General features: G+C 38.0%; 1 pseudogene; it reads right to left on the bottom strand.

Annotated features, from left to right (window-relative positions):
- Positions 1-669: 669 nt before the first annotated feature.
- Positions 670-1617, bottom strand: LOC105081895 (multiple coagulation factor deficiency protein 2 homolog pseudogene; annotated as a pseudogene).
- Positions 1618-10489: the final 8872 nt, after the last annotated feature.

Genomic DNA, 10489 nt, shown 5'->3' on the forward strand with positions numbered 1-10489 from the left:
CCCAAACCAGTAAGACAGGATCCTCCAGGGGAAGCATTTGGCTTTCATTCCATTCCCTCACTGTTACTGAAAAGTGTGTCCAGTTAGCAAAGCTTGTCTTACTTTTCAGGTAAATTAAAACCAAGAGTGTGGCAGTATTCTTCAGTGAAGTTCCTGAATGCTCAGCTCTAATTACCTAATATTCTTTTTTTTTTTTTAAATGAGGCTTGAACTCAGGACCTCAAGCAGGCTAAGCATGAGCTATACCTCCCCACTCCCCGACCCAATATTCTTAAAAGGATTCTTTAATCAATCCCTTGTCAAAGGTGGGGAAGGTATAGCTCAAGTGGTAGAGTGCACACTTAGCATGCACAAGGCTCTGGGTTCAATCCCCAGTACCTCCTCCAAGAAAAAATTAGACCTAATTACCCCCACCCCCTCACCCCGCAAACAAAACAAAACAAAACATCCTTGTCCAATAAGAGATTTAACAGTGTTTAGGGATTACAATATGTTCCATTTCTCCTTCCTTTGATTTCTCTTTCTCACTCCAGTGTAACAAATTGCTACAGGTTTTTTACCAAAGTACTGTAGCAGTGTTTTGGAAATGAATTGTCTTGCATTACCGAAAGTGTTCAGTCACATTATAGAGGGTCTCATTTGCACTTAACTAGGAGAGTTATCACCAGATCACGTCTTCTTCAGTGATGTTGTGAGCTCAGCATAGTCGATCTATCTGTCATTGTTCTTGTCATCGTCTCTCAAAAACACCACCTATTAAGCTGATCAGTTCATCTTTGCTCATTGGTGGCGCCTGTTCATTCCCTCCCTCCTTCTGGACATGAATGATATCTGTGGAGAGTTTTGGGCCTTCAAGCAAATTCTTGCTGTCATAAATCATGCATTTTGAAATAATGGAGCTGCAGTGCTTGTGAGGATGTCTCCACCTCTGGTTTGTTGACAACACCTCCTAGATGCTCCATGTTATGCCCTTGGTTGTGCCCTGTGTTTTTATCCAGGCCCTTGCTACCAGGATGGGAGAAGCTGGTCCCCTGGCTCCCTCGCCCTGGCACCTGCTGCACAGATGGCCCAGAACAGGCTGCACGGGAAGGGGGTTCTGAGCAGCTGCAGAGGTGCTCACGGGTACCTCTTTAGAGTAAACCTCCTTCAGCACGGAGAAAAGAACTTATGGTGAATTTTAAGTGCTGGTTTCATTCTCAGCTGAAAGCCATTGTCAAAGACTCTCCAAGGCTTGAAAATAAGAGAGTGAGGTGAAGCGCTGCCACGCTGAGGGCCACTGGGACCGCATGCCCAAGCTGGTCTGGAAGATGCAGACCCTAGGCTTGCTACATGGAGGCTGTGATGAGCCGGCCTGTGATGCATTCGATGAGCCAAATGCAGTGTTCACCTCTATGGGCACTGGCAAGTGAGCTGAATGCTTTTAACAGTTACAGGGCAGTGTTTTCTTACAGAATAATTGTGTTAGCTACCAGTGAATATTTTATGTGGAAATTATTGGAATGACACCATCTCATCCCTATAGAGCATAAAGCAAGCATATGCACAGGATACATTTAGCACTTAATAAAATTGTACTTGTATGACCAGACATACGTTTGTTTGTTTCACAGGGTCCATGCCTCTGGTGATTTGGTGTCATCAGACTAATTATAGTGACTTTTAATGGATTTCGTCGTCTAGGTACCTGTTAGGCCAAATCTTATCAAGTGTGGTTTCTCTTTAAATGAAAATTAAGAACATAAATTTTTTTAATTACTCACTAATAAATACCAGGATATAAATGTGACTATTTAACAATCATTGCTTTCCCTTTGTTCGTGGTCAATAGTTTGGTTCTGGTCTCAGGACTGCTTATCTTAAATTCATGTTGGATAATGGGTTAAAATCTTAGTGGTAATGTTTTAACCCCCAATGCCAGCTCTCATGACCCATATGGTGGTTGCCCAGGTAAGAACCTAGACTTGACTCACACAATAGCTCTGTTGTCTTGCATACCAGATTGTCCCTTTACTTTTTTGGGCTCATTCTTCAATCTAAACAAATGAAGAGCTAGTGAAAAATTCAGTTTTTAGCCTCACTATCTTAATAGTCCTACTTTATAGGTGTACCTCTCCAAAAAACCTTTCTTTTCTAAAAATTGAGCTCTAGTTGATGTACAGTATTATATGTTACCAGGGTACAGTATAGTGATTCACAATTTTTAAAGATCCTACTCCATTTATAGTTATCATAAAATATTGGCTATATTCCCTGTGTTGTACAATATATTTTTGTAGCTTATTTGATACCTAATGGTTTGTACCTCTTAATGCCCTACACCTATGTTGCCCTTCCCCCTTTCCTCTCCCCACCGGTAACCACCAGTTTGTTTTCTATATCCCCAGAACCCCTTCCTTATTCCTTATAAGTTCATTTGTAAAAAATAGGAATTGAGCTAAGTTACGGTGAAATTTTAAAACATATAAAAATTTCACTGCATTCTGGTAATGGCAGTATCCTAAAATTCCACAAGATGGCAAGCGTTCCCCTATTAAAGTAGAGCTGAATGGCCACGCCTTCCTGGAAAGCAGATTTGCTTTTTGCTTCATCGAAACAAGGAAATAAGACCTTTTTCTCACCCCACCTCTTTTTTTAATCAATGCCTGTGGTTCGAAAAACAAACAAATGCAACATCTTATTTTACTTTGTTTTGATACAAAAAGTGGAAGTAAAATAAATGTACGTTTAGTGATTTCTACTCCTTTTTTCTTCTAGAGCAATACTGACAACTTTTACTTTCTTACCTGTAACCTTTCAGATTTCTGCTTTCATCTTTCTTCTCTTTCTGTCTTTACTCTTCTCCTCTCTAGACCTACACTGAGTTATTTCAGCTCCTCAGCATATAAAAGGGTTTCACAATTCCTGTTCTTTCTTATGTCAATATTTAATTACCTCCAGGATTTGCAGACAGCCATGAATCTGTGGTGATAGCTATAATTACTTTGTATAAGGATGTAAAAGAGTAACCCCTTTTTATATATATGTGTGTGTGTGTATGTGCATATATATATATATATATATATATATATATATATATATATATATATATATATTTTTTTTTTTTTTTTGGCCTTGCAGATAGCTTTTAGTTACATACAGAATCATGTAAATAAAGGCAGGACGTGTGAATGGGTATTTGGAAGATTATTATTAAAAGAGCTAGGATGGACTAGTTAATTGAAGTTTAAGGGAAAGGTGATATGTTTGATTTTATACATGTTGACTTTTTGGTGACATGAGGCTCTTTTAGTGGGTATTTCTTTAGAGCTTTAAAAAGTTAATGACTTTTATCTGCAAGATGGAGTTACAGTATATTCTTTATCGGTTAAAAAAATATTTTCCACTATTTATCCCACCCTTTGATCTAGCTTTTTTTCATGAGCTATGCTACCTGCAGTGTGACTTGTTCCTGTATTTTCCACAGCCATTTTGATTATTAAGATCTAAATTTTGTTAACTTGACAAAGAAATTACTAATGGAAAGCATCAGGATTCTGAGCTTGCGATGGGTCCAAGAGAGGCCAAGTTACTTTCTTCTGAAGCAACCTTTCATGTTTTTACCTCTTCCAAGTCTAAAATTTATCTAAATCAATCTGTGACAAAATCCTGCTCGGAGCTCAGAGTCATTCATTTGGGAAAGACCCTGGGGATTACTTAGTTCTAGCTTTTTCTTTAATAGATAAGGAATTAACTTTTGAAAAGATGAAGCCAACATTTTGAAGGTTTTTTTTTAAAAACAAGAGAAGGAAATAAGGTTATTAACTCAAGACCACCGGTCTCCTGTCCAAGGGTTTTTCCACTCTGCTGTAAGGCTCTATAAGGTATTCTGGGACTTTCATCAGACTGCCCAGACCAGTCAGTAGTGGCCTAAGTTCCTTGCTGAAATGCTTCTGTTTCCAATCCTCAAACTACTTAGCTGATCTAATCCTGGGAAGCAGGAAGCACCATCTTGGAACAGAGGACACGTGGGTTTTGAGGATGAAGAAACTTCGGGAAAAGTGATACTGCTAGGAATACAGTGACCAGGGCTGGGTTTGGATGCTCCAGTAGGGACCTTGGCAGCCCCTAGGTAGCTGGGTTGGGAAATGATGAAATGATTGGATGTGTTTGGATTAGAGGCGCATGTCACAATTTTACCCTGTGCTGACCTGATATGCTTTGTACTCTGCATAGTTGGTAATTAACTGAGTGATCTTAGAGAAATCACTTACCTACTGTGGTCCATGGTTACCTCATCTAGAGTTGGATTGCATGATATCTTAGGAAGTTTCTTGTTTCTAAAATATTGATTGTATTTCCAGAGTCATCTTGTAGAAATAGAAAGAGCACTGACTAGCTGTGTGCTCTGTGGAGGGTTGCCCACATTTCCTTAATTTCTCTTCTCATCTGCAAACTGTGTGTCATAGTAATTCCTGACACCTGATATCTTAGGATTGTGTGAACAGTTGATTTAAAAATGAAACAATTGATGTAAATTAATTATAAACAGCAAAATGATATATGAGTGTAAGGAACGGTTCTGTATTTAATTATAGGCAGTTTTTTTCTCTCAGTTTCTTTCTGAGATCCAGTATAGAGAATTGTATGCACAGTAAAAGTCTTACCTACAGGGTGGAGACCATGTCAGTATTCACCTTTATGGTCCCCAAACCTCATGCAGAGCTTGGCATAAGTATAAATGTGCTCAATATGTTTATTTTTTAAAAATTAGATGGATGAGGCTTCTTATAAGCTTACCATACTTTCCCCTCCCTCATTCCCTATATCCAGGGAAACCATAACAATTTATTTAACAATACAGCTAATTTAAATAGATTTGTTTTGGAAAAAGTAAACAAATACCAAAAATTCATGGACACTAACAATCATTAGAACTTCTAGGACTCTTTCCAGTCAAGATGGAACAAGAAAATATGAACTGAGTTATGAAGTTCATTTTGTTCTTTCTGGAGGCATTTAGGTGATTGGGCAACTGCTATTTGACAAGCACTTTAAGCAGCTTCTGTGTGAACGGAACTACACTAAGCATCATGGGGGATTTTCAGTTTTGAAATGTTAAAGAACTATAAGACATTGTCCCTGTTTTGTACGTGGTGGAGTTGTAACTGAAGAAAGACAGAATATACATATTCTTACATCTTAGATGAAAAATTATAATTTCTTTTTTTTCTATTTTTTAAATTGAAATATAGTTGATTTACAATGTTGTGTTAGTTTCTGGTGTACAGCAAAGTGATTCAGTTTTACATATGTATATAGAGTAGTTTCTACCTGCTAAAACCCAACTCTTAATTTATTCTTCCCCCAACCCCTTTCCCCTTTGGTAACCATAGTTTCTTTTCTATGTGAGTCTGTTTCTGTTTTGTAAATAAGTTAATTTGTATCATATTTTAGATTCCACATTTAAGAGATATCATATGATGTTTGTCTATCTCTTTCTGACATACTTCACTTAGTATGATAATCTCTAGGTCCATCTGTGTTTCTGCAAATAGCATTATTTCATTCTTTTATGGCTGAGTGATACTCCATTGTTGAGTAATACTCCATTGTATCTTTTTTTTAATTGATTTATAATCATTTTACAATGTTGTGTCAAATTCCAGTGTAGAGCACAATTTTTCAATTATACATGAACATATATATATTCATTGTCACATTTTTTTCTCTGTGAGCTACCATAAGATCTTGTGTAAATTTCCCTGTGCTATACAGTATAATCTTGTTTATCTATTCTGAATTTTGAAATCCTGTCTATCCCTTCCCACCCTCCACCCCCTTGGCAACCACAAGTTTGTATTCTATGTCTATGAGTCTGTTTCTGTTTTGTATTTATGCTTTGTTTGTTTTTGGTTTTGTTTTTGTTTTTTAGATTCCACATATGAGCGATCTCATATGGCATTTTTCTTTCTCTTTCTGGCTTACTTCACTTAGAATGATATTCTCCAGGAGCATCCATGTTGCTGCAAATGGCATTATGTTGTCGGGTTTTATGGCTGAGTAGTATTCCATTGTATAAACATACCACATCTTCTTTATCCAGTCATCCATTGATGGACATTTAGGCTGTCTCCATGTCTTGGCTATTGTAAATAGTGCTGCTATGAACATTGGGGTGCAGGTGTCACCCTGAAGTAGGGTTCCTATATCTGGATATAGGTTCCTTCTGGAGCGGGATTCCTGGGTCATACAGTAAGTCTATTCCTAGTCTTTTGAGGAATCTCCATACTGTTTTCCACGGTGGCTCTACCAAACTGCATTGCCACCAGCAGTGTAGGATGGTTCCCCTTTCTCCACAGCCTCTCCAGCATTTGTCATTTGTGGATTTTTGAATGACTGCCATTCTGACTGGTGTGAGGTGATACCTCATTGTAGTTTTGATTTTCATTTCTCTAATACTTAGTGATATTGAGCATCTTTTCATGTGCTTCTTAGCCATCTGTATGTTGAAAGAAGCATAATTTCTTAGAAGCAGCTCAGACAAAATATCATGTTCTAAAGTGAAACTATAATTGATGATTGATCATAGTGCAATCTTAAAAGAAGTGATAGCATAAATTGGCCATGGAAGGCATGAAGGGAACTTCAGATTAGGTGAAGATATGCTGAACTCTGGACAAGTGGATTGGCAGAGACTGGGTAGATTGAGTAGAGGGCTTTAAATGGTTTAGTAAAGTTGTCTTTGGACTGATACGAAGTTGGAGTCTGGTATTTATGAAGCAGTCTGAATATGGCATTGGAAATTTTTGATTTAATTAGATAGAAATTTGAGCAAAAACAAGGTATGACAAGTAGAATGTGATTGCAGGTGATATTTGAGAAAAATTATGCAGGAATTCTTTAAAGTGGTTTGGAATGTAGCGAGTATGGGGTTCAAAGGACTGCTGGGCATCTCCATTTTCTTTCTAAGCCTAGCATTTTGAGAGTCTGGATAATAAATCATTACAGCCATGGAAACTCAGAGAAGTTTGGTGATGGAGGAGTGAAAATTACATGACAAATGTGTCCTTTTTGGCATGCTAACAGATCTAGGAAGATAATCATTTGGGTGGGTCCAAAGAGGCGAAAGGAGAAGAAATACGTTAAAAAAAAAAAGGAATAAATCATATTTAACTGGGGAGGTGGATACCTGAGTGGTCTTTGGATTGGTGAGGAGGATTTCCTAGTCGACCCTAAGTAAGGAGAGCAGTTTAGTGGGAAATAGACAATGGTGGGGGAAATTTCAGTAATGAGAGAAGATATTCTATTTGAGAAGTTAAACAGAGTTGGGAAAGATCTGGATGATAGATTTGAACAGTGGTTGGGTCAAGTGAAAAAAACTGTGTAGGAAGGGAATAGAGATACTTATAAAGACATAAGTGTGGGTGCAAAGCTTCGACAAAAATGGGAAAGGCAAGATTCAAGAACACGTGGAAAAGAGCTCATTCTAGAGGCAGAACAATATTTCTTCCTCTAAAGTTTCAATTACTTTAACTGACTACTATCTGTTATACTGAGAGAAAATGATAAAATTGGTTAGTAGACAAGACCTAGTATCCCAAATGGTAGAGTCTAGGAGGCCAGAAAGAGTTATATTCAAAGGATTTTCTATGGAATTTGATCTGAAGCACCAGTTTCATGTGGTCTGATGAGATGCCGTGATTTTGGTTAAATGTGATTGAGGGAACTGTAGGAAGAAGAAAATTTTTTCCAATGTCTGCCTTCTCCATCCCTAAGGAATGATCTTTAACCTTTGGGAAGTCCTAGTTCATTCTGGGAATCTTCCCCAAAAATGTAGCTGCATTTCCAGAAAAGTTTCCTCGTTTGCAGCTCTTGCTCTTCTGTACACATTTTGAGGAGGTGTCACAGACACGGTAAAGCCTCTTCATTATCCCAGGGTATATGAATGACTGGTGGCTCTCTCCCTAATACTATAGTTAAGTATAACTTTGTTGTTCTGGGCAACATTATTTTATTTTGATTCTAGCTTCATTTTGATAGGGTAGGTGTAAGAAACCACTGATTCTCCCAATATATTTGAAAAGATGGGTGTCTTCATCAGGATCTTGGACTATTGTTTCTCTGTTTTGGGCCATATGTTGGGGAATTATTTTGTCAAATAATTGCATCTAATCACTCCTAGGGAAAGCACAATCAATGCTAAAAAAAAAAAAAAAAAAAAAAGAAAACTTAAGGGCAGGGCCCTGGCTCTTGTGTGCTCCTCCACAGCTGTGCATTCTCCCCAGGACATGTGCACTGCTGTTGAGGTCACTAACAGGACTCAGGCTAGGGGTGTGCAGGTGCTCAGCTGGAGGGGCTAGCTCCAAGTGTGTCCCCCAAGCAGGGGGTCTCAGCTGGGAAAATCTAGGCTTGCATCTGGCATTCACAAGCCACAGGAACATGAGCTGGCTTCTGATGGGGTCTTTAGACTCCAGCCGGGGTTGGGTAACAGGGAATGGGGAGGGACTCCAGTGGCTGGCATCAGTGAAATGTGAGCACCTGTGGGGCAAAAGCTGGTGAAATCTGCAGGGAGTCCAAGGTGGTAGCGCCAAATGTTGGTTTAATCAGTGCCGAGTTTGTCTCCTAAGTAGGTCACTGTGAACTGCCGTGACTCCCACTGTGTGACTTATTAGTAGCCCCTGTGTTTCTTCCTTGTTCTTAGCCATCTGTATACATCTTAGCTTTGCTAGTGTTGGTGGGCTAAAATCAAAGTAGGACATTTTCCCAGTGACCCAAAAGGTTGGAGAAGCTAGTTGGTCACTCCACTCTTCCTTTCCTGGTGAGGGGAACTCTTTCTAGCTGGGAAGTTCCCTTTTGGCACTGAACATTGCTGGCTTGGGGGATGGGATGATTTTTTTTTTTTAACTGAAGTATAGTCAGTTACAGTGTGCCAGTTTCTGGTGTACAGCATAATGTCCCAGTCATGCATATATTTGTTTTCATATTCTTTTCCTTTTTTTAATCTATATTTTTATTGAGGTATAGTCAGTTTACAATGTTGTGTCAATTTCTGGTGTACAGCAAAATAGTTCAGTCATACATATACATACATATATTCATTGTCATATTCTTTTTCACCATAAGTTACTACAAGATATTGAATAGAGTCCCCTGTGCTATACAATATAAACTTTTTGTTTATCTATTTTATATATTAATCAGTATATGCAAATCTCAAACTCCCAATTTATCCCTTCCTCCCCCTTCCCCCTGTAATTGTAAGTTTGTTTTCTATGTCTGTGAATCTGTTTCTGTTTTGTAAATAAGTTCGTCTGTCTTTTTTTTTTAGATTCCACATATGAGTGATATATGGTATTTTTCTTTCTCTTTCTGGCTTACTTCACTTAGAATGATGAACTCTAGGTCCATCCATGTTGCTGCAAATGGCATTATTTTAATTTTTTATGGCTGAGTAGTGTTCCATTGTATAAATATACCACAACTTCCTTATCCAGTCATCTGTCCATGGACATTTACATTGTTTCCATGTTTTGGCTATTGTAAATAGTGCTGCTGTGAATTTTGGGGTTCAAGTATCTTTTCGAAGTAGAGTTCCCTCTGGATATTTGCCCAGGAGTGGGATTGCTGGATCATATGGTAAGTCTATTTTTAGTCTTTTAAGGAGTCTCCATACTGTCATATTCTTTTTCATTAAAGGCTATTACAAGATATTGAATATGGTTCCCTGTGCTATACAGAAGAAATTTATTTTTTATCTGTTTTTATGTATAGAAGTTAACAGATGGGATGATTTTTAACATGCCTGTCCTCCACCTACTCACAAACTAGAATCTCAGCCAAGGTACCCATAAAGTAGATTCTGTACTCAATATTCCCACATACTCTTTGATGGTCACCAAGGGCAAGGGGCAAAAGAATATGTCTTAGATTAACAACCCAGTTTCTTTTTGAGCTCTGATTGAGGATTTCAGGTAAAAGATCGTTGCTCCCTAAACTTCGCCCCTGCTATCTAGGGTAAGACAGCTTATCACAAACTTTTATAACCTTTTAGTTTTCTCATGTTTGTGTATCAGAGTTAAAATTTAATAGCAAGTGTTTCCTACATTCACTATTATATAAATTTAAAATTTCTTCAGATTCAGGTGATTTTTAAAAAATCTTATATTTCAGGAAGCAAAGACTGGCAGCTCTGCTGTTAACCCACTCTATGACTATATGAAACTCTTTACCTCTCTGAGCCATTATCACATTGCTCTTAAAAAATGGAAGTAAGAAATTTTATTAGATAATTTCAAAGATCTATTCCAGCTTAGTAACTTCTATGTATTCTTCCTTGTATGAAGGGTAAAATGGCCAGGCATACGGACCCCAAACAGTTAGCATAGAAAAAGCTAAGACACAAGTTTCTTAGGCACAGGGATTACTCTAAAGAGACTGTGAGAGAAAGAGAGAAAGAGAGAATGTAATTGTTATAAAATATGCTCTTCTTCCAGTACCAGAGATTGAGAGA

This window comes from Camelus bactrianus, chromosome 11 (genome assembly GCF_048773025.1).
Source record: "Camelus bactrianus isolate YW-2024 breed Bactrian camel chromosome 11, ASM4877302v1, whole genome shotgun sequence".
Lineage (NCBI taxonomy): Eukaryota > Metazoa > Chordata > Mammalia > Artiodactyla > Camelidae > Camelus > Camelus bactrianus.